At 41.0% G+C, this 24210-nt stretch overlaps 1 long non-coding RNA gene across 1 annotated transcript in view; it reads left to right on the top strand.

Annotated features, from left to right (window-relative positions):
• The window catches only part of LOC135578991 (uncharacterized), a 44689-nt gene extending 29037 nt beyond the window's left edge, over positions 1–15652 (top strand). Inside the window, exons 3-4 of the long non-coding RNA XR_010471194.1 lie at positions 7732–14618; positions 14828–15652. This is a non-coding gene — a long non-coding RNA (uncharacterized LOC135578991). The remainder of the gene's footprint in view (positions 1–7731; positions 14619–14827) is intronic.
• Positions 15653–24210: the final 8558 nt, after the last annotated feature.

Genomic DNA, 24210 nt, shown 5'->3' with positions numbered 1-24210 from the left:
AAATTAAGTTGTGCTAAATAGCAACTGACTGTAAGCTCCTTTCTATTCAAAGTTTGCTGCTGATGTGAAATCATAAGTAACTTCTAAGTACAGCTTTGCAGCTTTGTTCCTGCAGAAGCTGAAATTCTTCTTCTTAAAACTTTGATTTTGAAGAGGTTACATTTTCTAGGAAAAAGGGGCCAGCTATTCTGTTATTCTGACGTACTGTGGAAGTTGGCTGTTGAGTCATGTACTCCTGATGCTAGTAATGTTCTTGAGATTTCCTGAAGAGGGAATGACTGGAATAGTACTTGTCACCTGGACGTATCATACTCCGGCTGGGCGAGCAGTGTGTGTAAAACAGAGGCACTTGGCTTTGTTTTTGCATGTTTTGAATGTGCAAAAAGTGTCGGGGGAAGGACTTGCTGTCATAGAAACAAGTGTTTACGTGTAGAAAATTTGAGGGAGAGAAGTTAACAGAGGGAAACTATGAGCCTCAAGGGTCTTTGTTACAATTAGAGCCAAGATTCATGAATTAAAAATTCCGGTTTAGAGAGTGCTTATAAATTATCTCTTGTTTTAACCTGACAAAGACTTGCAAGTTGTATGGAACAAAATAGGAGTTGTGCAAAGGTTTCCTGATGTAACTCAAAAGCAAGGTGAAACATGCTTGTAGGTTTTATATTTAATTAAGCACTTAGTCAGGTTTGCAACAGAACTTGACATCTCTCTGGAGTCTGTGATCAGGCTCCTCGGAGAGAAACTCCCGAGACTACATTGCTTGTCTGAATCAGAGGGAGGTTCCAGGGCTTAATTTAGGTACGAAATTAGAGGTACTCTTCCTTCGGACACAATTTTGATACTATGAGGGTTTCCTGTGAAGCGATTTCCTTCAGATTCATTTTTTGCGGTTGCTGCTGCTCAACGGCTAAGTGGTTTGTACTTCATCTCCCCTTCAGGATTATAGAAGGTAAATCTTTTAGGATGCTGCCTGCCTCTTTGCTCTTTATTTCTCTTTTACATGGTAATATCCAAGTTGTCCAGCATTTATATTAAGAAAATATAAATGCTCCACAAAAGTCTCTGTGTATCTATATTTTTGCTGCTCTTCCAATTCTACTCACCTTGAGATATGAAACCATGCAAAGGAAATCTAAGAGTGTGGCAGGCTTAAAACTTAAGTTGAAACCTCCGAGCTGTGCTAAAACCACCCTATAAGTCATGACAGAGGTGTTTCAGTAAATTTGCTTCCTGGCCATCAGCCTAAAAAGTTCATTTTCTTTTCACAGTTTTTAACATAAAATTTCTTTTAATTATTTCATTTTCAAAGTTCTTGACATTGGACTGTAAGAATGTATGTGCACTGAGTTAACTGCATTTGGTAAGAAAATCAAAGAGGTTTTTTTAAGGTCATGCAATAAGCCAGTATTATGACCATAAATCTGGTTTCTTATATTACTCTTGTTCCTCAGAAATGAATTTAAACCAAAGTTCTCCCAATGTAAAATTGCATAGGTCATTGTATGTCTATTGCTTTGCTTTGCTTTACCTGCATATTTTCCACAAAATAACAGTCAAGATGGCACCCACATCCAGGGGTTCTGTGCTAAGCAAAAATGACATTAGATAGATTTCTTAATCACTTCATAATTCTTTTATTCGTTTCTACAAATTCAGGTGTTCTCTTAATACCTGTTTTTGTTTCAGAGTGAGACTTGTAGATCGTGGTAACACAAAAAGTTCAATCTGTAAACTAGCAAAGCTGGAAATTCATGCTAAAATTAAATAACATAGGTTATGTTTGGGATGGAGAGTGGTTTCGTGTGTTAATGTTTTTAATCTCTTCACTAATGGTCTAAAATAAGTCCTACCCTTTCTTTAAGTCGCCTGTGAAAGTTTTCTAGTTAGTAGCTTTAGTGGCAAAGAACACGGAGCCCCAAACACATTTTGTCCGATGTCTGTCTTGCTTGAAACTAATTTGTACCATTAAGAAGTTGTAAATTTTGAGATTTATTTGCATGAACAAACGAGATAAATGCTACTGTTAGAATTTTCTGAGTAAAATCACGTCAGCCGGAGGTGATCCGCAGACATTTACCTTACGAGTCTTGTCAAAACTCAAAGAGACAGGGAGAAGGTGGCGGGAGCCTCTGGTGTAGCACAAGGACAATCATGTTAATGCTTGTTTTGCAGAAAAGCTTTATTTAGTTTAGCAACCTCATTGCTAAATATTTCCCAACGCTTTGCAACATAATCTAAAGAGACTAAAGCTATTTACGAACAGGGGGAATGCAAGCATGGGGCAAAGACGCTTGCCATAGCAAGAGAGTTGGGTGAGCATGAGGGAGAAAGGCATTGAACCTTAATTAGAGATTATTTAATATCAAGCTGGTTCTTGATGTCGTGCAGCAGTAGAAACTGATGCCTGTTCTTACAGCTTTGTATTTCAATTTTTGCACATTGATAACATACAAATGAGGTCATATGGCAGTTCTCGAGCTGCTTCTCCCAATGAAAGTGAGACTTTGTGTTTTGTGTGATCCTTCCATTCAGGGCTGTCGGCAGGGCTGGATTTGTGTACCCAGACAGCTGCGGAGGCATTAAACGAATATCTTTACAATCTGGAGTGCTGGGTTGAGCTAGCAGTTCTCTGGGCTGTACTGACATCTGGTGGCAGTTTATATATTTATATAGAATTTGAAACGCTTTTTATTCAAACATGGGGCAATTACTTATCTACAGTCTACTTGCTTTTGCGTTGTGGACTGTTCCACTCTATTTTGTGGCTTTTGTTTGGTGGCTGTTCTCCCACTATCTTGCTTCTGACTCCTAGGAGAAAAAAAATTAAAAGGTTTAAAACTGCTGAAACTCATGTCTCTTTCAGCTAGTTTAACAATGTATTCAGAACTTTCAGATTTTTTTAAATTCTGTGTGTGTCTCGTAGCAGGAACATGGAAAAGGAAACGTTTTTATCACGTTTTTTCCCTCCGTTCATAGTGCTGCAAGGTGACTATTTCATGAAGGAAATTAATGGAATAGTTTTCTCAGAAGGCAAAGGCACATATAGTTGCTAAAGGAGAGCCCTGAGATCCACCTCCATTTTTAGGTCTTTACCCTCAGACAGAGACCCTGTGGTTCATCTTTACATACCCACATGTATAGAATCATAGAATCGTTTTGGTTAGAAGAGACCCTCAAGATAAATGCATGTATCCAAAAATGTAACACAGAATGATCAGGACGGGAAAAATCATAAAATTCATTTGCGTTGGCTTGAAGTAATCTTACAAATGTGTCAGGGGGGTTTGGAGAAAGTTGATAATGAATTGTTGTTACCGTGACCAGAACATGTTCACTGAAACTGTGCGGCCTTGCAGGAGCAGCCAAGTGAGAAGAAAATCTTGGCAATTTTGATGGAAATGCTGCTTAGTGTAGTAGGAAAAGAGCAGAAGTGAGTGATTTGTGGTCTTCACAGCTACCACCTAAGGATGGAGACATATGACAGGAGCTCCACCAGGCTCTAGCTAAGTTCTAAGGATGCCTGCCACTTTGCCTGCTCCTTCCCAAGTCCAGATCTCAATTCCTGCTTCAAAATGACACAGCTGTTGTACTTTATATGTTGCTGGTTGCTTTTTGAGGGTTGGCAGATCAGTGAAAGAGGTAATTTGGGATATATCTCCAAATGTAAAGACCACACAGCCTTTACTCCAGTATTCTGCCAGGCAAGGAAGGAAGAGTTTGAAATACCTTGAAGTCTTCCCTGGACCTGCTGGTTTTTAAGCTGTATTGAGGAGGGGGATACAGCACATTTGGCCCCTCAGGTGGGTCACTGCAAGTGGATCAGGGCACACAATTGTAGAATGTCCTCTTTGTAGGCTGATTAGAATCCCCATGTGCATTGTAGGTTAATTTTGAAGGAGGTTTTAGAGACTGTTTTGAACTTTTTTCATTTGTATAAGAAGGCTTGCTATGTAAATAGTGCCTCATTAGTTTTGCTAATGCCATAATATCCATAATGTTCAGTGATACTTTCCCCCCCTCTTATTGGTGTGTCTGATGCAGAGGTAGCAGAAAGATAAGCTTTTTCAGAGAGCCATGAGTACATGGAAAGTAGCAGGATGTCAGCTTGTATGACAACGCTGTAAAGCTGTTACACCTGACACTATATATAATTTTTTCCCTATTTACAAACCGAAGGTCATTTTTCTTTATTTTCTGGCCATCTACTCTTGGGTGATATAGTTGAGCGGTTCTTGACTGCAACAAATATTCTGCAAAGTGAGCAGTGAGTAATTTGTGTATGTTGGCACCCAACTTCTTGTCATCACAAGAAATTAAATACCTAACTTGCTAAAGAGAATAAGTTTTCTTTTCAGTCCTTCCATTTAATGCTTTGTTGTGAGATGAAAGCAAATGAACTAGTGCGGTCTCTTTATCGTGTGACCTGTATTGTCCAGTTCAGAATCTGTTGCTTCCAGGTGATGGCAGGGCAGTGCTTCAGTTGGGGTTTGGGGTTGCTGGGTTTTGTTATTGCACTACCTACTTCTAGCAGCTGCTTCTTTCCTAAGTCTCTGTATTATTTTTACAGTCATATCGCTCGAGTGAAGAACAGTGAAGCTGAGGGAGAGAGAGCAGATTCTAGGGTCAACTAAATAACTCTTTCACCAGCACCTTGCCTCTTGGAGATCCGGGGGAGAAGACTCTCTTTGCAGCAGTTTATCCTCACTGTTGTGATAGCCACATGGTGATCATGTTCTCAGCAAAGCTATCGGTGCAGGTGGTGCCTTCCCTTAATTCCCTCAGCTGCAGAATTAGTCCAGCTTTGTGCCGGACTTGCTGGCAAATCGCCAGCTTTGTGTTTTCTCAGGCACCTGTAGAAGGACATGCTTTGCAATGAAAGCTGGTAGGTTTTCTGCTGCTATTGGGGTACCTAGACAAGGAACTGTGCCTAGCAAGTGGTAGGCATCTATATTTGGCAAAAGGATGTGATGTAATTTCCTACCCCTTCCCAAGTATCTCACCTTAGAAGCATCATTCAGACTTAATAAATATTGGCTAAAATAAAACAGTCAGTTCAAATGATTTGGAAGTCAATAACGAAGCAGTGGAAGCATACTGGACCTGGGCTTAATGTAGTTATTTTGTTGGTGTCATGTTCTCCTGTTTCTTGTTTTGAATGTAGGCCCTTCAGAATAGGAATGACTGTGTTGAATATAAATGCAGTTCTTAGCAGAAGACTTCCTTAAATTGTTTGAAGTTGTTATAACTATCTGGTGGGAACCACATCTGAAATATATATACAAAATGGGCTTTTAAAGTCCTAAGTCACCTGTATCATTCAAATGCTGAAGCCAGAGATTGTATAGTAAGTCTCAGAAGTGCTTGGGATTCCGTAATAGTCTGAGACAATAGTACATTGCTTAGTTTTTATTATGTTCTGGATTTCTGGATTGTTTTTTCCTTCATCTGTGAGTTTTTCCTTGTCACTGCATCATTTGCCTTAACAAGTTTTCTTCCTTTGTGTGCTGACAGTATGTTGCCTGGCTCTCATAAATCTTTTAGATATGAGGCCAACAGCTCCCATAGTTCACAGGCTTATTTTGAAAGCAGAATTCTTTGTTGCTATAGAAAAAAGCCAAAGGAGATATTTTGGGTTTTTTCCTGCTACTTATTTTTTAACAAAAACAATATCCATATTATCTGAATTTGATAGCTTGGGGTTATTTGCCTTAGGGATGTACTGGATTACTGGGGGTGGGGCAATTTTTTTGTTTTCCTTTATTTTCCATTCATTAAACATGGGAAAACTGTTTCAATGTTAGAGAATCTAACATAGGTTAACATTTTCAAAGTCAACCGTCTGATTTTAAGCCCTGAAGTTTTAATTATACGGGGAGAATAAAATAATAGTAAATAGAAGTAAACCAACAGTAATAAGAGATGCGAATCAAGATGGCATCATGATTGATCACCCCTTAGATGGTCAAAGTAGGATCTGTTAACAATAGTAACATCTGTCTGCAAAAGGTTGAGAGTACTGTGGTAAATTTAATCAGAGACTTCCACAGTATTACTTTTCTGCCTTCTCTTTTAAAAGGTTGAAGTGGCTTCTGCAAATTGTACTTAATCTGGAAAACCTTGAATGAGCGGTACAAGGTCTGTAGCAGCTGTTTGTGTGGCACTTTGAAGCTGGCTCTGCCCTCCGGCAGGGGCTGGGACTGGATGGCTTCCTGAGATGTGTTCACACCTGGATTATTCTGAGATTTACTCCTTCTACATGTTCTGAGGATGCAGCTCTGTGATTTTCTTTCTGAGCTTTACGTACTTGTTCCTCCTGCTGGATTTGTTGTGGAGCCGATGCCAGGCTGTCCTGTGCCGTGCGGGGTTACCTGGCACTGAGCAGCTGGGTTGCTGGATTAAAGGACAGGGATTTCCCTCTTTCACTGTGTGTGTTAGAGAGATCCAACCCATCGCCCCGGTCGATGTGTAAAATTGGTGGAGTGTTTTAGGAGAAATACATCCTCTGGGCACAGAACTAGGGTAGGTTGTTCAGCTGCCGACCAGAGGGATGATTTCTGTATGACAGGCAACTTTAGAAGGGAAACCCCTTAATTCTTGCAATTTTTGCCTTCTTTGCTCTTGTGGTTTATATTATTTTTTAGCGGACTGGAATGTGAAGGTGATCTGGACCTTCAGATTAATTTCAGCTTTTCAGGCTCCTGCAAATCTCTAGGCCTTCTAATGAATGGTGAAGTGGGGCATGCCATTACACAATCCCCATCTTTCCCTCTCCTGCTGCTGTATTTCTTTGTCTTGACCAAAGGGATCTGTGTTGAGGATTTTTTGTGACTGGGCTTTTAGATACGTGGCCTGATTTTTCAGAGATGAATGAGATGCAGGTAACGGTAGAGGAGAAAATTGTACAGTAACTTGGGTCCAGTTGAAACATACTTCATGCCCAAAGGAAAGCTGTTTCTTCAGAAAACTCGACAATATACCGGGCTGTAAATGGTGTTCAAATAATGGTGAGAACAGCACCAGTGTTGGTGCAACCCTTCTATGAATTAAGCTCTCAGATGAAGCTCCTCTGCCTTTTCAGTAGCAAATCAACTTTTCTTCAAGTACGTTACTGTGATTATCTAATACTATTTAGGTCTCCAGTCACTTGCACATTTTCTTGCACATGCGTGGTTTTTTAAAGTAGAAACAGTTAATAATCTTGTCCCAAAGTGTTTCTTAAGTTGTACTAAAACCCGTTTAACTGGAATTTTTGATCTTCTGAGGATTTTGGCTTTTGTTCTACACGAGGAAAAACCTTTTTGTTATTTATTACTAGATATATATATATATATTTTTTTTTTTTTTTTACTTTTCCCTTAGTGGTGGTTTATTTAAGGAAACTGAATACTTTATTTGTGAGAGGAAAACAATCTCAAACATACCTAGACTGCTGTTAACTGAACTCTTAAATTTACCAAGCTGTGCCTTTAAACATATGCTTTACCTCACAGTATTCAAAGATGGCCCAGAACCATAACTCCTCTGATAATTAAAAATAAGCCAGATACTGTAGGCATTCCTCTAAGCCAGCACTCTAGGATGTTGCTTTAAAATTGTGTTAAAATTTCCTCTGGAAAAATTACATGACAGCTTTTACTTGTGGAATGCAAATGCAGTTTTTCTGCTTGATTGGTTTTTTGTTCATGTATTTATGTGCACTCATTAAAATGGTGAATTCTCTCTTTTCTGCAGGCACGACTTCGAGACAGTCAGGAGTGGCTTGGAGTGAACTGTCAGGAGCCTTGCAGTGCCCTGGTGGCCATAGCGGTGGCCGATCTCTGGAGATGCTTGAAGCTTCTTTCTTACACCTCCCAGCTCGTGCACAAAGGACTTAACATTGATTTGGATTCATGTGGTATAAAATAGTGATGGGTATGGTTTTTTTCCTCCCTTTACTTGACATCTGCATGTTTCTGGCAGTAAGTGATGAAGCCTGTACTCGGTCTGCTGACATTTGGCCTGTTTTTGAGAGCTCTGAGTGACAGGTACTGTAAACATCCTACACTCTCAGCTGTGGAAACTAAGAAAGCTGGGAGAAGGCTGTTTACTCTCCCTGCCTTGGAAATCATCTGGAGGACAAGGATGGAGTATTGTGAGCTCTGTGTTGATTGTATTTCTGACAACCTGTATTTTATAATTTACGTTATGGTGTCAGTAAGTAAATAGTAGCATTATATCATGTCATCAGAGTCTTGTGTTTTAAAGTCAGAAGGGCCTTGCAATATGCTTTAGCTGCGCTGCTGCCTTGAGGGAAACTTAAATAGTAGCAATATTACATTACAATACTTTCATCCTTAAGCAGTGGTTAAAACAGCCCTGTCCTGCTGTTTATTTATATGTGGTGTTATGTACAAGTTAGAGTGTAGACAACCTCAGGTTGACACATCAGTAGTGTATTTAGTCAAAATAATCCAGAAATGTTTAGTTCTTGCTTTCTAGGATTCACTCAATTCTCGTTTCCCACTTGAAAGGGCTAGAAACGGAGTTGGAAGACAATAAGATTCTAGGAGACTTCAAATTTGAGTTTCTTTTCAAAGAAATTCAGAGGTGCCAACACTTATTAACTCCACCTCCATATTAACTAAATTAAAGGTACAAGGGTATTTAGCATATGTTTTCCACTTAAAGTTCCCTGCCACTTATCCCCCGCCCCGAGACTAATAGTGGTCATTGTACTTTGTCCTGGCAATCCTTTTCTTCCTCCTCTTCCTTGTATTTCTTTCATTCTATTTGCTGTTAGCCAAGTAGAGTTTCTCTTTTAAATGTAGAATAAACTTTACTGTCATGATTTAAATCCTCATAAAGTGTAGTTTTGCAGCTCTACTTAAGCAGTGACCTTGGCAGAAAGGATATGGTTCCTCTCTTTTTCTTTTATTTATGGGATAGAACACTTTTTGTGCTTTCTAAGAAATTTTTCATAATACAGTTGAATGCAAAGATCACCATCTAGCTCCTTTTGCAACAGTATTCTTCCCACTTCAGATCCTGCTGCTTCAGCTTTTAGTAAAGGCATTTAAATATAAAATCTTTGAAATAAGGGCTGTTCTAAGAGATAAAATACCAGGGTTTGGAAAGAGGTGGGAGTGGGAAGATAACAGGAAAATGGTAAAAGATCGCGTAAGGATTTGAAGTAGTGCTGCTACAAGAAAGAATTCAAATTGTTAGGCAGAGCTAAAAAAAAAGGTAAATTATTTAAAGCAATAATTACCTTTCAGGCTCTGGCTTGCCTTCCTTTTGGAAAAAGGAATTGGAGGGTAAGCCAGAGTCACAGGGCCGGTTAGAGTGCCGTGGCCAAGGAGTAAGTTGATGAGTAAAAAGCATGTTGAGGTCTGGCTGTGCAGGAACAACCACCAGCGCTTCAGGTTTGTGGGGATTTAACTCATGATTTGTGTAGTAATTTCTGAGAAAAGCAGAGTTGGCCTCCTAGAATTGTCATGTTAAGAAGACATTCCCTGTTCAGACTAGTCAAACGATAGAGGGTAGCATTTCCTAATACACATGGTTCCCTTGGCAGAGAGAGATCTCAGAGGGTGGTGGAGCACACAGTTAAATCCTCCACTATGTGATAATACTGATTGTAGTCTCTGCTGCCAAGGAAATACAACCTCGTGAAATGAGGTAACATCCTGAATTTGTTTGGTTTCATTTTTGTTATTCCTCTTTACATTAGCTTTAGATTTGGAATCGTTATTTTGTGTCAGCTGGAAAAACTTCTTGATATTTCACATTGCTTATTTGTGCATTTAACAGAGAAATTCCATCTTCTGTTTCATCAGTGGCAGTTGGGACTGCTGGAGTCTTTCTTGTACATTCTTCCTCAGCCATGCTTTCCTGCCCTTTTACTTGCACTTACATTAATGTTTGTTTAAACTGCAAACTAATTCAGTGGTTTGACCCCACTGGAAACTAAATAAGCAAACCAGCTTTTATGTGGATCAGCTGAGTAGTAGCTTACTCCACTACTGTGCTGTGGCCTAAAGTGCTACTGAAAATGCTCATTCCTTCAAATATGGCCACTCTCCTGAAGAGCTAGAACAGAGTTTATTCTAAATGAAGTCTTAAAACAAAATAACTGTGAAAATATGGGATTTTGGATATTTTTGTATTTTATTTGATATTAAATTATTTTGTTAGTGCTGTTTGAATGCAATTGCAAGCATACTTCTAAAATAAATTCAGATAAATTGTTTGAATTAAAGTTTTTCATTTCCTGAACACCATTCGTGTTTCTCTTTGAAAGTTTTGTTTGTAAAGTCTAATAACTAAATTGTGTGATAATAGAGAGCAACCAGTAATTTTGCTACCTCCAGCCCTTTAATTGTAAAGGTATCCTCTGATGTACTTGCACCATACTGAGCACTGTATAAATTGCATTATTTCTAGATCACAGAGTTTTTTTTCCTCCCAGGTATCACTTGCCAAGCCAAAGGCAAATGTTATGTCATTTTCTCTTGTTAATCTCAGACTTCAAAGAGTTTAAGATTCTTTACGGTCTATCAGTTGCATATAGAGCTTTCTCATTGTGAAAAAACATACAGGGCTGTTTCAAAAGCCTGTTGCCAGTAATGAGCTTTGGATTGGGTCCATGGAGAGGTAATCTGGATGGCTCCCACAGCAAGTCTTCTGTGGGAAATCGCTGATTGTAGGCATGGGCTGCTTTCTTTTTTTTTCTCTCCTTGAACGTTGGTTCTGCCAAGATGCAAAAGTGACTCGCTCCAAGTGATTCTTGGCAGTACCCAGGACAATATCATTCTTTCATATTAAGCTCAACATGCTGTATTGCTTATGTTTTTATTGTGGTATTTTTAGCAAGGAGGAGCAGGATAGTTCTTGTTATCATGTTGCCTTACTTCTAAACTTAAGTTTTGGTACTGTAATTTTTTTTCTGTAAACGCTTAACACAGAGGAAAAGCAAAATTTTTCTTCTCCCCTCCCGCCCCCAGTTACATTTTTGATTACATAGTTCCTCTAGGTAATTGCCTAACATCCAGTTTTGGTAATATTGGGAGTGACTGTGAGAAGAAAGAATGTGTGGAAGTTCTTGGCCAGAGCTGTTGCTTGTTTGGAGGTTGCAGCCTGACCTTGAGGTTTTCAGGTGGCACATTAGAAAAACATTATATTAAAAGTTTCAAAGAGCTGCTGGTGAGGGAAACAAGAGGTGAAGGGGGAAGAGAGGTGACTGACTTGTCATCCAAAGGGGAAAGAATAATATACTGTTGATTTTAAGTGTAAACACTTCCTTGATGATGCAGGAAGAGAGCAGCAATTGACCTTCATGCTTATACAAAAATTGAGTTTTTATGCAGAGAATCTCACTGCCACTGATTCAAATTCGGTGCAGGAGAACTTAAAAGTCTACGACAAGCTTTTCTACTTTGAAGACCTGTATCTACATTGAAAAAAAGAGGGGGGAAAAAAAGAGTGTGTTTTGAATGCAAGGGGAAGAAAAATACAATATTTGTACTTAGATCATAGCTGCCCCTGAAATGACAGCATGGGTTCCAGATTGGAATTTTCTCTGTGCTATGATTGATGAAAAGAACCATGTAAAAGCAGCTGTTGTTCTGCAAAATGCAAGCAGGTGTAGAACATCTGTAATACAAATATTATGCAATCATATGCCAACAAAGATTTTAAAGCTTAAAAGTACATTAACTTAGTTAACTTAAAATCTGAGCAAACACGCTTTCTTCAAAATTAGGCTCTGTTTTTTAAAAACCTCTTTTGTGAACTGATTCTCTTAAAACTTTTAATTAAATGGAATGCAAAAGCTGAAGCTGCTTTTGTTCTTGTATGACACTTCAGTGCTTGTCGGCCCTGAGTTCCATCCAAGACGTACTTAGCTACAGTTAGGCTTTTGTTTCCTTAGTTTTGGCCTCCAGTTCTAAGGATGTTAGCATGAATTAAATGGAAATATGCTTTTGTAGCATCCACTTTACATAATATAATAAACAAACTTCAACTAAGCATTGCAGTCTATAACTACAAAGTACCTCAGAAGAGAAGCTGAGGGCTTGCTTATTTTAAATAGTGTAATATGATAGCTAAATTATAGCTTATTTAACTCTCCGAAAGGGAGAGTAGAGTAAGGCTGTGTTGAGTAAGGCTTACATTTGCAACACTGACCCCACTCCGTAAGGGGATCCAGTTTTGTTCCCGCTGCAGTTAATAAGGGATTTTTGTTGCTGCCTTGCTCCTGTTATTAAGCTGTTAAAATAATATTGCAGTAAGATAAACACTAATCCTGGCTTTGGACAGAATCTCTGCACTTTTTCCTTTGTGAAAGAAGATGATACTCCCTCTGTAAACACAGAACCCCACGTCATTTAGGAGTCTCTCTTTTGCAATGAAGCACGTTACACAAAATCACGCCATCGCAAGTCAGTTTGTTTCATTGTGCTCCAGCCTTTCCTTATGATTTAGATGGATTGCACTGCTGGGGATGTGGAAGGGGTGTGCTTATTACGTGCCCTAATGCTGGGTTACCATCAGGGCTGCTATGAAAGCTCCGTCTTGTGCTTCTGTTGTGCTGCCATCCTCCCACAGGTGCCAAGCGGGCACACGGCACCTCTTCATGTGGGGGTTTTAAGCGTGTGCTCACAGGGCAGCCCAGGTTGTACCATCACACCCAGGCAGCCGCGGCAGCACAGAACTCGGCTCCAAGCCGGCCTCACCTCGCTTTCTCAGGCCCTGGGTGTATTCTTAGACTACAGGAGGGTCCAGCTGACCCCATTTCATTACACAGGTAGCAGAAATACAATGAGCACCTTCACCAACTCAGGACTTCTGGGCTTTGCATCATTTGAAGGCTGCCTTTCTCTGCTGGTTTCTGTACAGCCTGAAGCACCTGCTGGCTCAGCTCTTCTGAAAAAGTGCTGCTAAAATAATTCAGCTCTGATGGCCAAGGGATAGCTTGATGTTGACAAATGAAATAATTCCAGGATCTATGAAATTCATGTTCTGTTCCTTGGCTAGAAATAGATGGCTCTGTACAACTGTGAACTTTGTAAGTAGTTGAACTTTGTTCAACCTGACTGGCTTGCAAACAGTTTTAGTAAGGATGTTGAGATGGCACTAGATTATGTTTAGTTCACAAAGTACAGTTAAAATATGTACAGTGGTAGATTATTTTTTTTTTTTTTAGCAGCGACCGTACTTACTGCATTGATACCAATGGAGCTGCTTATTAAGATCCTGCAGCTTGACTGTGTGCGTTTGATGAAATTCTACAATATTCTTTGTGCTGCCTGCATGGAAGAGCAGATCAAATCTAAATTGAAATAGATCAGTTACCATAGGGTAATTGTGTGTAGCATACACCCTTGGAAATTAAAAGTGACAAAAGCAGTTGTATCCGTTGCCGTTCAGAGTAGGTGTGTGTCATAGTGTATAGGTCTGCAAAAACAGGAGTTATCAAACTTGTCTGCCTTTCACTGAAAAGTCTCCTCGTTGAAAGTATAAGCCACCTTTCCTGATCAGCCTTGCTGGAGTTTGCATACTGTGAAAGTTCAGCAAATATCCAAACCAAGAGGTGCTTGGTGATACTAAACCTTACAAGACAAACTCTGTTGCTAATGAAGGTCTATTTCCTGATACTTCCAGTGGCAAACTTTATTCTGACAGCGTTTTCAGCTAGATTTAATGTGTTTTCTGTCCTGCAGAGATGTGTGCGTGTGTAAGCCCAAATGCTCTTCAGTGAGGCTTTGCTGCTCTTTCGCTCAGAGGTTTGGTTAGAGCTGTGTGAACTCACAGCATTGTACGGCTTTGTTTGGATAGGAGAGGAGCAGTTGGAGGACGAAAAAAGATAAATGAAAAATATCTGGTAAGATATTTTTATGAATTGCTGAGCTCTTTCAAGTGAGGGCAGGAAAAGGATCAAAAATGAAGAATATTAAAGACAAATTTAAGTTGGTGTCTGAACTGTCAGTTCAGGAAACTCCAGAGACAAACTGAATGGAAAGTTTTCCCTGAGGTCCCCATGGAATTTTTAAAGACAAATCTAAATGGAGAACAGCAAGGATTTACATCTTTGTCTACAGGAACGGAATAATTATTGGCAGCCAGAAAAGAAACTCTCGTTTTTTGGCAGAAGAAGAAAGAGGTCTGGCTCAAAGACTTGAACTGAGTTGATTTAAGGTCTTTCAGGGGCAAATGTAAGTTTTTTTATATGTACAATAGAACGAATTTGTAGAAATACCGAGGTGGGAAATAAAAAATGTTGGTTAGGGCTTGAAAATATGTATACCTATATCTGGTTTCTCTGAGTATTTTTTCAAGCTGGAATGATGTCTGAACATATGCCAAATGCATTGTTTATAACAAGTAAGGTAATTACCTATAAAAGAATATAGAAGTTCCTGCTTCAGATTGTGGTCTGTCACTGAATTTTAAAAGCAAGACTTATTTTGAGTATTTTAACAAAAATGCAATTTCTGTTTCACATTTTACCTAAAAATGAGAGGAAAGGTGGTTGATGCTGTCATCGTCTCCCACTTTGAGCAATCTGAAAAATATATTTGGATTGTAGGTGTGTGAAAGTTCACAGTGATTTCTTGATTGCGGTGAGTGGTTTGGTTTGGGTTTTTGTTGCAGTTTTGTTTTTTTCATAGATCATGCTGCTCTTTTGATCTGTGTGATGCTGCTGGAATCATCTAAGGCTGGGGTTACTCCTCTCCCTTCCCCTCTCTCCAGTCTGTATTTTTGTCTAGTGAAGATGAGGAAGTAAGAATTTAGATTCAGTACATTTGAGTCAAGATTTCCGTACTGTGCAAAGATTTTTTTTGGTGAGGCCTTCACGGGCTTTTAAATTTTGCTGGTGTAGTACCTTCCTTTTGAGGTCCCTTCCAGTCCCTATCATTCTGTGATTCTGTGATCCTCTAGTTCTGCGGTGAGGTTAGAGAGAGTCACAGACTGGGTGCTCTGCGGCTTGTACAATGAAATGCAGGCAGGACAGGAGGCTGGATTTCTGTGTCCTTGGAGCCTTCCCCTCCAGCTCTCCTGCTCAGGTTTTGCTATTGCTACTGCTTGGCCTGAGAGGACAAAAAGTTAGCTGTAAAGAGCCTGGTCTGTGGTGTCATGTTCCTGTGGAAGGAGAAGGCCTTTGCTCTGGTCACTCGTAGCCAGAGCCCCTGCACCATCAAAGGAAGGTGCTAGGGACACCAGGGAATACGGCCCGATTCTGAGAGGGAGAGTTAATTCATCACAAAATTATCTTACCCAAACCACCTGCATCAAATCAAGCTACTTTGAGAACTTGTCTTCTATCAACAAGTGATTTTTGAAAGGCCTCCATTAACCATTTTCCTCCTCCAGAGCAGCATTTTGGAGGTAGCTCTGCAGCATCCATAAGGTTCATCGAGCACTGTGGTACAAAATGGGAGCTGCCTTTCCCTGTCGTGGCTGATGTGAGGTGACCAGAGCCAGGGCTGCAACAGCAGACTAGAAAGTAAATTTGATAATGTGGATTTATTTTGGGGGATTTTTTTTTTTTTCCCCTTGCTGGAGGCTGCGTGGATGACAGAGGCAGGGTGCTGCCTCTGAAATGTTAAAAAATAATAAGAAAACAGTCTTCAGTGCTGCTGCCGGCCTGGTATGACACAAATTTGCTTTTCTCCCTCAGCACTCTGTTCTCTGTCCAGCTGAAATACAATCTAAAATCCCTACTCTGAGAACTGGAAGAAATTGTTTTCCTCAGTCTTCCGTGGGGCCCGTTGGCTGGACTGGCGCTGATAGGAGGCCATTGCGGAGGGACGCGTCCCCCGGCTCAAACACGTGAGATTTAACTGTCTTACGCTGCCTTAAGGAGAAGCTGGAAGGAGTTAGAGGTAATGATCTAGCAATAAAGACCAAGTCTTAATGAGTGAGGGCATAGCCTGGCTTAATAATTCCTTTTTCCTGACTGCCATTTTGTGTTTCAGGACAGGAAAAGTGACTTTTGTGCTTTAATTCAAGATGGATGCTTTATTCTGCATTGTCTCCCTGCTTATTCAGGATTTAGGCAATAAATCTGAAATAGTTTTGCAGCTAGCTAGTCTATGAATTACAGCAGATTTGGCTTATTTTTGGAGGGGTTTGAGGTAGAGTTGTTCACAACAGCTTGCAGAAAGGATAAGACTTGCTTTGTAAAATTCTCCTTAATGTGTTAGCATCTGGGCACCTCAGTCTCACTGATAATCAGACTGTAGCTTTCAGAAACGTGAGGCTTTTTCGCCTGCCGTGTCTCTTGTTTCTGGAGATGGGGAGAGGTGAGACCTTCAAACCTAGCACAAAACTCTTGTTTGCATTTTCATATGGAGCTCGGGCTCCAAGCTGCGCAATTGACAGAGGCCAGCTGTGATTGCATCTTACACCTTGCTAGCTTTTTTCAGTTTGTGTCAGCCCACAAGAACCACCTTCTCTGTCCCACTATATTCCAGAGGAAATCTTTGAGGGAAGATGGCAAAGGACACAGTGATAACATTACGCTATCTGAGTTGGCTTTTTAAGGATGGTATGAGACTCTAAATCATTCTGTTGGTGCAGGAAAGGGAGATCTTTTGTTCGAAGAAAACCCTGGAGCTTTAGGAAATAGTTTATTTCACATTTTAATTTTGCTGATTTAAGACAATTTTTTCTATCAAACTTTCTGTATATAATTGGGCGACGAAGTCAGTGTGCTGGGGAACTGTGGATGACTTCACTTTCTACGGTTCTTACAAGAAAACACGAGGAACCGGCAAGGCTTGTTAATTTGCTTTACGAGAAAGCCCAGTGTACCAGCTTGTGTATCCCTGCAGTATTTCACCCATCTGCCAGGCTTTCTCTCTTCATCTGACAGAGCAATGTGGCTGTATTGATTTCTGTCTGCACCACAGGGGGTTTCACTGGACAGGTATTACCTTATTCAAGGCCTAATCATCTTTATGACATGAACAGGGAAACAAAAAATTCTGAGTGTGTGCCTGATGTCTGCTGACACCCAACTTGTCTTGAAACCCATGGGAAAGCATGGTTGAGTCAGGCTTAGCACCCTGGTCCTACTGCATCGTACAGCACAAGTACTGGGTTTTATTGGTTTTAAATTGTGTTTGTGCAAAGGTGTTAGCTTGACTTTTTTTTTAAATTTAAATTACTCTTCCAGGAGCTCCAAGCTTTTGCTTGGGATAAACAACCAAACTGTTCTGGTGAGTGTTGCACTTTAAGCCTTTGCACCTGAGTATGGTCATACTTATGAAATGACCAGCTCTGCTGACAAAATCTGTAATGTTGAGACACTTGTAACTAACAGGGTGGTTAGACAGTCATATTAACCTTGTGTCTATGTTAAGGCAACTATAGGACCAATGAAATGAGCATTTGCAATTTGAGAAAATCTGGAATTTCAAAATGCCTGCTGTATCAACCCAGGCATGACTTGGAGGTAATTGCTGTAGAATATCTAAATTAAGCAATGAGGTTTCTATTGTGGCAACTGTTAGGAAAGACTTTGCAATGCACATCAATTCCTCCAGGACCCAAATGCAATTTTTTTTTTCAAGGGGGAGTTGTGGGCATTCAGATCCTTGCAGGCAAGCTACTGAGGCCCTAAATCACCCAAATGCTTTTAAGTATATTCTCAAGCACTTTGTTGATGCAGGGGAGACATAAGCTCTCAGCAAAACACTTTTTAAGCATATCCTTAAGCACTTTGTTGATGAAGGGGAGACATAAGCTCTTAATTATCTGTGCTGAACAGGGAGCTGGGAGGCTGCTTGAGTATCTTTTGAAACACTTATAGGCTGGCTGTACCCTGAAATGCAGAGCCTGAGAAGCTGCTGCCTCACCCTCCAGCTGCACTTGTGTTCTGTGAATGTGCTCACTAACCTTCAAGTAAATGGTGCTTTACATCTCACGCTTTGTGGGAATTTTGCCTGTCCTGAGTGTTTATCAGTTTAGAAGAACTGGCATAATGCTGTATTCAGCTTTAACTGCAGCACTTTTGATAACAGTCCATTTTATCCAAATAACTGCTGAGTGTGGGATTATTAAATAATCTGAAGGACAAATGGAGGATGAAGCCAGGAGAGGAACTGACTTTTGCCTTTTATATGTTTGCATGTGTAGCATAACCAGACGTTAGTATAGATACTTCAGCCCTATCAGTGCAGCCAGCACTTTGGAGTCCTCTACTGGAGGCAGAAAAAGAAATAAAATAACCCCCCCATAACTCCCCCCAACACAGCAGGCAATTGCAGCTGTTCTCAAGGAGAAGGTTTGTGTCAGCAGATCTTACACAGCTATGCTCGGAAAGTTTGTGTCAGCAGCCATAAAAGCTGGCCTGTCAGCATTTCTGTTTTGTTCCATACACAAAATGCGTATTACTGAACAATTATGCGAAAGACCAGGAATATTTCTTGATAACGCAACTTGGAAGTAGCGTCTTCCTGTGGGAGTGATTCCCGTCACGTGCCACGGAAATCTGTGTGGGTTTAGATGCAAATCCTTGTTGCTGGTCCTTACTGTAAGGTTGCGTTGGAAGCCAAGGCATTCGGTGTTACATCCTGGCCAAGGTAGTCTTGGCCTGACCCAAAGTCCATGGAAATTAGTGAATTCCTGGTAATTACAATAAGCTTCTGATCATGCCCCACAAAACCATATTCATTATGAAGCTTGGTGATGCTCAGATTTTTGCCCTCTAAAGTCTTCAGAGAATATGTAAACTGCATGCTGATTTCAGAGTGCTATTGGGATCTAGCTGCTATAAAAGGCAGGACAGAGGGCTGGGATGAATTTTAAATATGGACTGATTTACTGCATTAATATATGCTTATTGTTCTACCTCAACCACCATTTAACTGTTTTGGCTGTCTCCATTAAGAAAGATATTTTTATTCCTCCATTGTCAGAAGTCACAGTTCAGAACAAATGCTTCATAAAATAGTAAGTGGAGAAACAGAATTAGGTTTTAATTTCACTTTTTGTTCAATGAACTTTGCTTTTCTGTCCTCATCTCTGCTTACTGACAAGCACCATTTCCTTAAGAAACAAACAAAAACACTCAAGCAAAAAGTCGTGCTTGGACTAGTTAAGGAAGCAGGAGAAGAGGAGCATAAAATCCCCAGACGCCCATTGTGGACTTGATCTTTGTGTACAGAAGCTTGACTAATCAATGACATGAGGCTTCCAGTCTGATTTCTGAAAATAATACATATCTCTGTTGGGACACTGGTGATCCAAGTCAGTGCAGAAGTCACTGTGACACTGAGATCTACCTTGCCCACTGCCAGCCTCTCCGCCGCACAGCAGATTTTATAAAACCTCCTCTTCTACACAGCCTTCAGTGGGATTTATGATAGGTCTGCATCGCTGTGCAAAGTAGTGAAGGGAGTGCGAGATTGGTGTACCCAGATGTGTGGTGCCAGATGCTAACCTCTGGCTGGGGAAGGGAGAGTCACATAACAACTTAAAAACCAAAAACCACAGCAACAACAAACTGGCACCCAAACAACAAAAGAAACAAAAAACCACAAACAACAACAAACAAACAAAAGCAAAACCACAAGCACTGCCAACAACAAAGCATCTGACCACTGCTGGGACCAGACTTAAAGGAAAGACCATGTCTACCTAAGCGCTAATATCACTTTAACAAAACAGTGCCAAAGGATGTAAGTTAGAAGAAATTATTTCATAGAGTTGCAATTCCTTTCCCCTCTTCCTTTCCCCTCTTCCTTTCCCCTCTTCCTTTCCCCTCTTCCTTTCCCCTCTTCCTTTCCCCTCTTCCTTTCCCCTCTTCCTTTCCCCTCTTCCTTTCCCCTCTTCCTTTCCCCTCTTCCTTTCCCCTCTTCCTTTCCCCTCTTCCTTTCCCCTCTTCCTTTCCCCTCTTCCTTTCCCCTCTTCCTTTCCCCTCTTCCTTTCCCCTCTTCCTTTCCCCTCTTCCTTTCCCCTCTTCCTTTCCCCTCTTCCTTTCCCCTCTTCCTTTCCCCTCTTCCTTTCCCCTCTTCCTTTCCCCTCTTCCTTTCCCCTCTTCCTTTCCCCTCTTCCTTTCCCCTCTTCCTTTCCCCTCTTCCTTTCCCCTCTTCCTTTCCCCTCTTCCTTTCCCCTCTTCCTTTCCCCTCTTCCTTTCCCCTCTTCCTTTCCCCTCTTCCTTTCCCCTCTTCCTTTCCCCTCTTCCTTTCCCCTCTTCCTTTCCCCTCTTCCTTTCCCCTCTTCCTTTCCCCTCTTCCTTTCCCCTCTTCCTTTCCCCTCTTCCTTTCCCCTCTTCCTTTCCCCTCTTCCTTTCCCCTCTTCCTTTCCCCTCTTCCTTTCCCCTCTTCCTTTCCCCTCTTCCTTTCCCCTCTTCCTTTCCCCTCTTCCTTTCCCCTCTTCCTTTCCCCTCTTCCTTTCCCCTCTTCCTTTCCCCTCTTCCTTTCCCCTCTTCCTTTCCCCTCTTCCTTTCCCCTCTTCCTTTCCCCTCTTCCTTTCCCCTCTTCCTTTCCCCTCTTCCTTTCCCCTCTTCCTTTCCCCTCTTCCTTTCCCCTCTTCCTTTCCCCTCTTCCTTTCCCCTCTTCCTTTCCCCTCTTCCTTTCCCCTCTTCCTTTCCCCTCTTCCTTTCCCCTCTTCCTTTCCCCTCTTCCTTTCCCCTCTTCCTTTCCCCTCTTCCTTTCCCCTCTTCCTTTCCCCTCTTCCTTTCCCCTCTTCCTTTCCCCTCTTCCTTTCCCCTCTTCCTTTCCCCTCTTCCTTTCCCCTCTTCCTTTCCCCTCTTCCTTTCCCCTCTTCCTTTCCCCTCTTCCTTTCCCCTCTTCCTTTCCCCTCTTCCTTTCCCCTCTTCCTTTCCCCTCTTCCTTTCCCCTCTTCCTTTCCCCTCTTCCTTTCCCCTCTTCCTTTCCCCTCTTCCTTTCCCCTCTTCCTTTCCCCTCTTCCTTTCCCCTCTTCCTTTCCCCTCTTCCTTTCCCCTCTTCCTTTCCCCTCTTCCTTTCCCCTCTTCCTTTCCCCTCTTCCTTTCCCCTCTTCCTTTCCCCTCTTCCTTTCCCCTCTTCCTTTCCCCTCTTCCTTTCCCCTCTTCCTTTCCCCTCTTCCTTTCCCCTCTTCCTTTCCCCTCTTCCTTTCCCCTCTTCCTTTCCCCTCTTCCTTTCCCCTCTTCCTTTCCCCTCTTCCTTTCCCCTCTTCCTTTCCCCTCTTCCTTTCCCCTCTTCCTTTCCCCTCTTCCTTTCCCCTCTTCCTTTCCCCTCTTCCTTTCCCCTCTTCCTTTCCCCTCTTCCTTTCCCCTCTTCCTTTCCCCTCTTCCTTTCCCCTCTTCCTTTCCCCTCTTCCTTTCCCCTCTTCCTTTCCCCTCTTCCTTTCCCCTCTTCCTTTCCCCTCTTCCTTTCCCCTCTTCCTTTCCCCTCTTCCTTTCCCCTCTTCCCTTCCCCTCTTCCCTTCCCCTCTTCCCTTCCCCTCTTCCCTTCCCCTCTTCCCTTCCCCTCTTCCCTTCCCCTCTTCCCTTCCCCTCTTCCCTTCCCCTCTTCCCTTCCCCTCTTCCCTTCCCCTCTTCCCTTCCCCTCTTCCCTTCCCCTCTTCCCTTCCCCTCTTCCCTTCCCCTCTTCCCTTCCCCTCTTCCCTTCCTGAAATCAGGATACTCTCAGAAAAGAGAGGAAAAAAATCAAATGGTTATGTAAACAGTATTTTCTGGTTGTGTTGTTGGTTTTTGGTTTTGTTTGCTTTGTTTTTTTTCATGGGCCTTCTAGCAGTATCTTATTCAGTCAAAAAAAAAAATCCATTAATTTTATCCATGTCAGAAACAGTTTGACATGCTTCAAAGCCCTGTGACTATTCTCCAGCTTAATATTTTTAACATATTTTATGTATATAGGTTTTAATTGTTTCCACTGAATGTGAATTATTTGTTGTTTTCCCTCATGAGTCTGATAATGGTTCCATTAATTTCATTGAGAAGTACTTAGGGCCTCTCACCATGTCCTTTCCAGGGCAGCACTGATCTCTTTTTGTGTTTTGGAGGGAGGTGAATGGCTGCTGTAGCTCTCTTTAACCAGAGAAGCCAAGATTTTGTGGTTGCAGTTCATTCCAGGACATCTTTTTCAAGCATTACTTATCCATAAATGCCAACCTGTTGGTGGAAGGGGGAGGGAAGGAGCTGTATCCTCTTGTGGCAGATGTATTGGGGAAGGGAATGACATTGCTTTCCCTAAGGTTAATAACAGAACAACAGATTTTGCTGTGTTGTTTGTATGAGAGAATGACCCAGTTATTAATTTTCAGCCGTATATGCAGACACAGTCCTGTTCATCTCGAAAAATGCAAATAAATACCCTGAGGACTAACTGCAGATGTTTCTAACATCTTATGAGCTTCTGTATAAGCTAGAGCAGAATTCTTTAGAATATAATCTCATCTTGAATACCTCCCCACCACCTAGGGACTTAGTTGATAGTCATGGCCAGTTTCTATCTGTTTTCTCAAAACTTTTTCTATAGTGGTACCTCAGCAGCTCTCGTGTGTAGGGTACTGAATGCCTTCTCTCATTCAGGTTCAGAGAGTCCTGCACTGCCTGAGTACATTGGTAGGTACCACAGTGTTCTTTATCTTCATTTGTCTGCATAACTTCCTGCAAGTAATCTCTTATAGAAGCTAAAATGCACTCTGCATTGGTTGATGGTATCCATGAAGTGGGTGAAACTGGAGGAGAGAAGCTGCTGAGAGTTTCTAATCCTGTAATTTTTCAACAGTTCAAATAGTTCTAGTGACTCATGAAAAGATACAAGCACCAACTGTTTCTATTTTCCTTACACTTTGAGAATCAGATAGCAAAACCCAACAAATTTGGCCTGAAATGGCTGAAAAACACCTATTGTTGCCCAGGAGGGAGGAAAGGGAAGAGCATCAGTTGGTGCACTTGAAAAGCAGTCACAAAGTTTCCTCTCTGTCCAGCACACCGTAGTGTCTTTAAAACCCTTTTTTATGATACAGAGCTTAAACGGAACTTTTTCAGCTTTAGCCCTTTACATTATTACAAACAATCCCCAGTGGAAATATTTCTCTTCCTTTCGTTATTCTTTTTTTTCTGTGAATATTTATGTTTCCTTTAATTCTTCTCCCTTTAGGCCAAGTAAATTTAGTTCTTGTCATCTTACTTTCAAAGCTGTATTTATAAATAATAAAGCAGTGTTAATATAGTTGAAAGCAGACAACATAATGTGCCTGAGATTTCACAGTGATTTAGGCTTTTGGAGACAATAGCATCCGTTTTACTAAGGCCAGTAATCCAATATTATGAATTAGTCCTTTGTCAGAAGTTTTTGAACATTTGAAATAGTAATTGTCTTTTAAAAATAATTTACTGTGTGTTACTGGCATGTAACAGCCTATTGTCAGACTTTACATAAATTCTCCATTCTGTTTTAATACTAATTACAATGAGAACTTGAATGTTTAACTTTTAAACACTGAATTGATTTTTTTTCTTTTCCTTTGCTTGTTAAAACACTGGAAACTCATGTGACATCTGACATGGGACTTCACGGTGCCTGATGAAAGTGTTCCACGTTTCCCCACATACTGCTCTGGCAATATTAACACTACTCCTTCTTTAACAAGTGGGACTGGGAAGAAGTTGAGGTTTATCTGTCTTTTCCTGGGAGAACTGCAAGATCCAGATTATGGGATGTAGAGATTCTTAACCTCATAAGCACTTGTTTGAATTGCTAGTAACTGAAAAGTTTAATATAGTGAATATATTTGCCGAGCCTCTTACTTATAATTTGTATACCAAATGGTATCCTGCAGTAAGCTTTTTAGTGGGCACTCTTCCTGGAAAAATCACATAGAAGTTAACAAGGATGCAATGACTGGAATTTGACAGAAATAAGCTGCTAGGTTGATACATCACCGCCTATTTGATTTGTTCACTATAATTTTTACACACGCTATTGCTAAGTCATTACCTCATAGTATATATACATCTTCTGATTAGCTAGGATTTGTAGATACTCTATTGAAATGAAAAGTGGAAATGATGAAGATTGGAGGTTTATCGCTGCATCCTCTCTGAGATCTTGACTACCACTGGTTAAAACTTCTGAGTGCACTTCAAGGCAGAGTTACTAAGATGACTGCACCAAGACTAAAAAATGCTCTGAAGATGGATCTTTTCAATAGTTTGACCAATAATTTGAATTTTGCAAACTCATGCCTTTGGCTCCAAGCACTGGGTATTTTAAATCAGGCTCATAAAGAGCG

This window comes from Columba livia, chromosome 3 (genome assembly GCF_036013475.1).
Source record: "Columba livia isolate bColLiv1 breed racing homer chromosome 3, bColLiv1.pat.W.v2, whole genome shotgun sequence".
In the NCBI taxonomy this organism is placed as follows: domain Eukaryota; kingdom Metazoa; phylum Chordata; class Aves; order Columbiformes; family Columbidae; genus Columba; species Columba livia.
The sequence above is the reverse complement of the archived record's forward strand: the minus strand, read 5'-3'. Positions and strand labels throughout refer to the sequence as shown.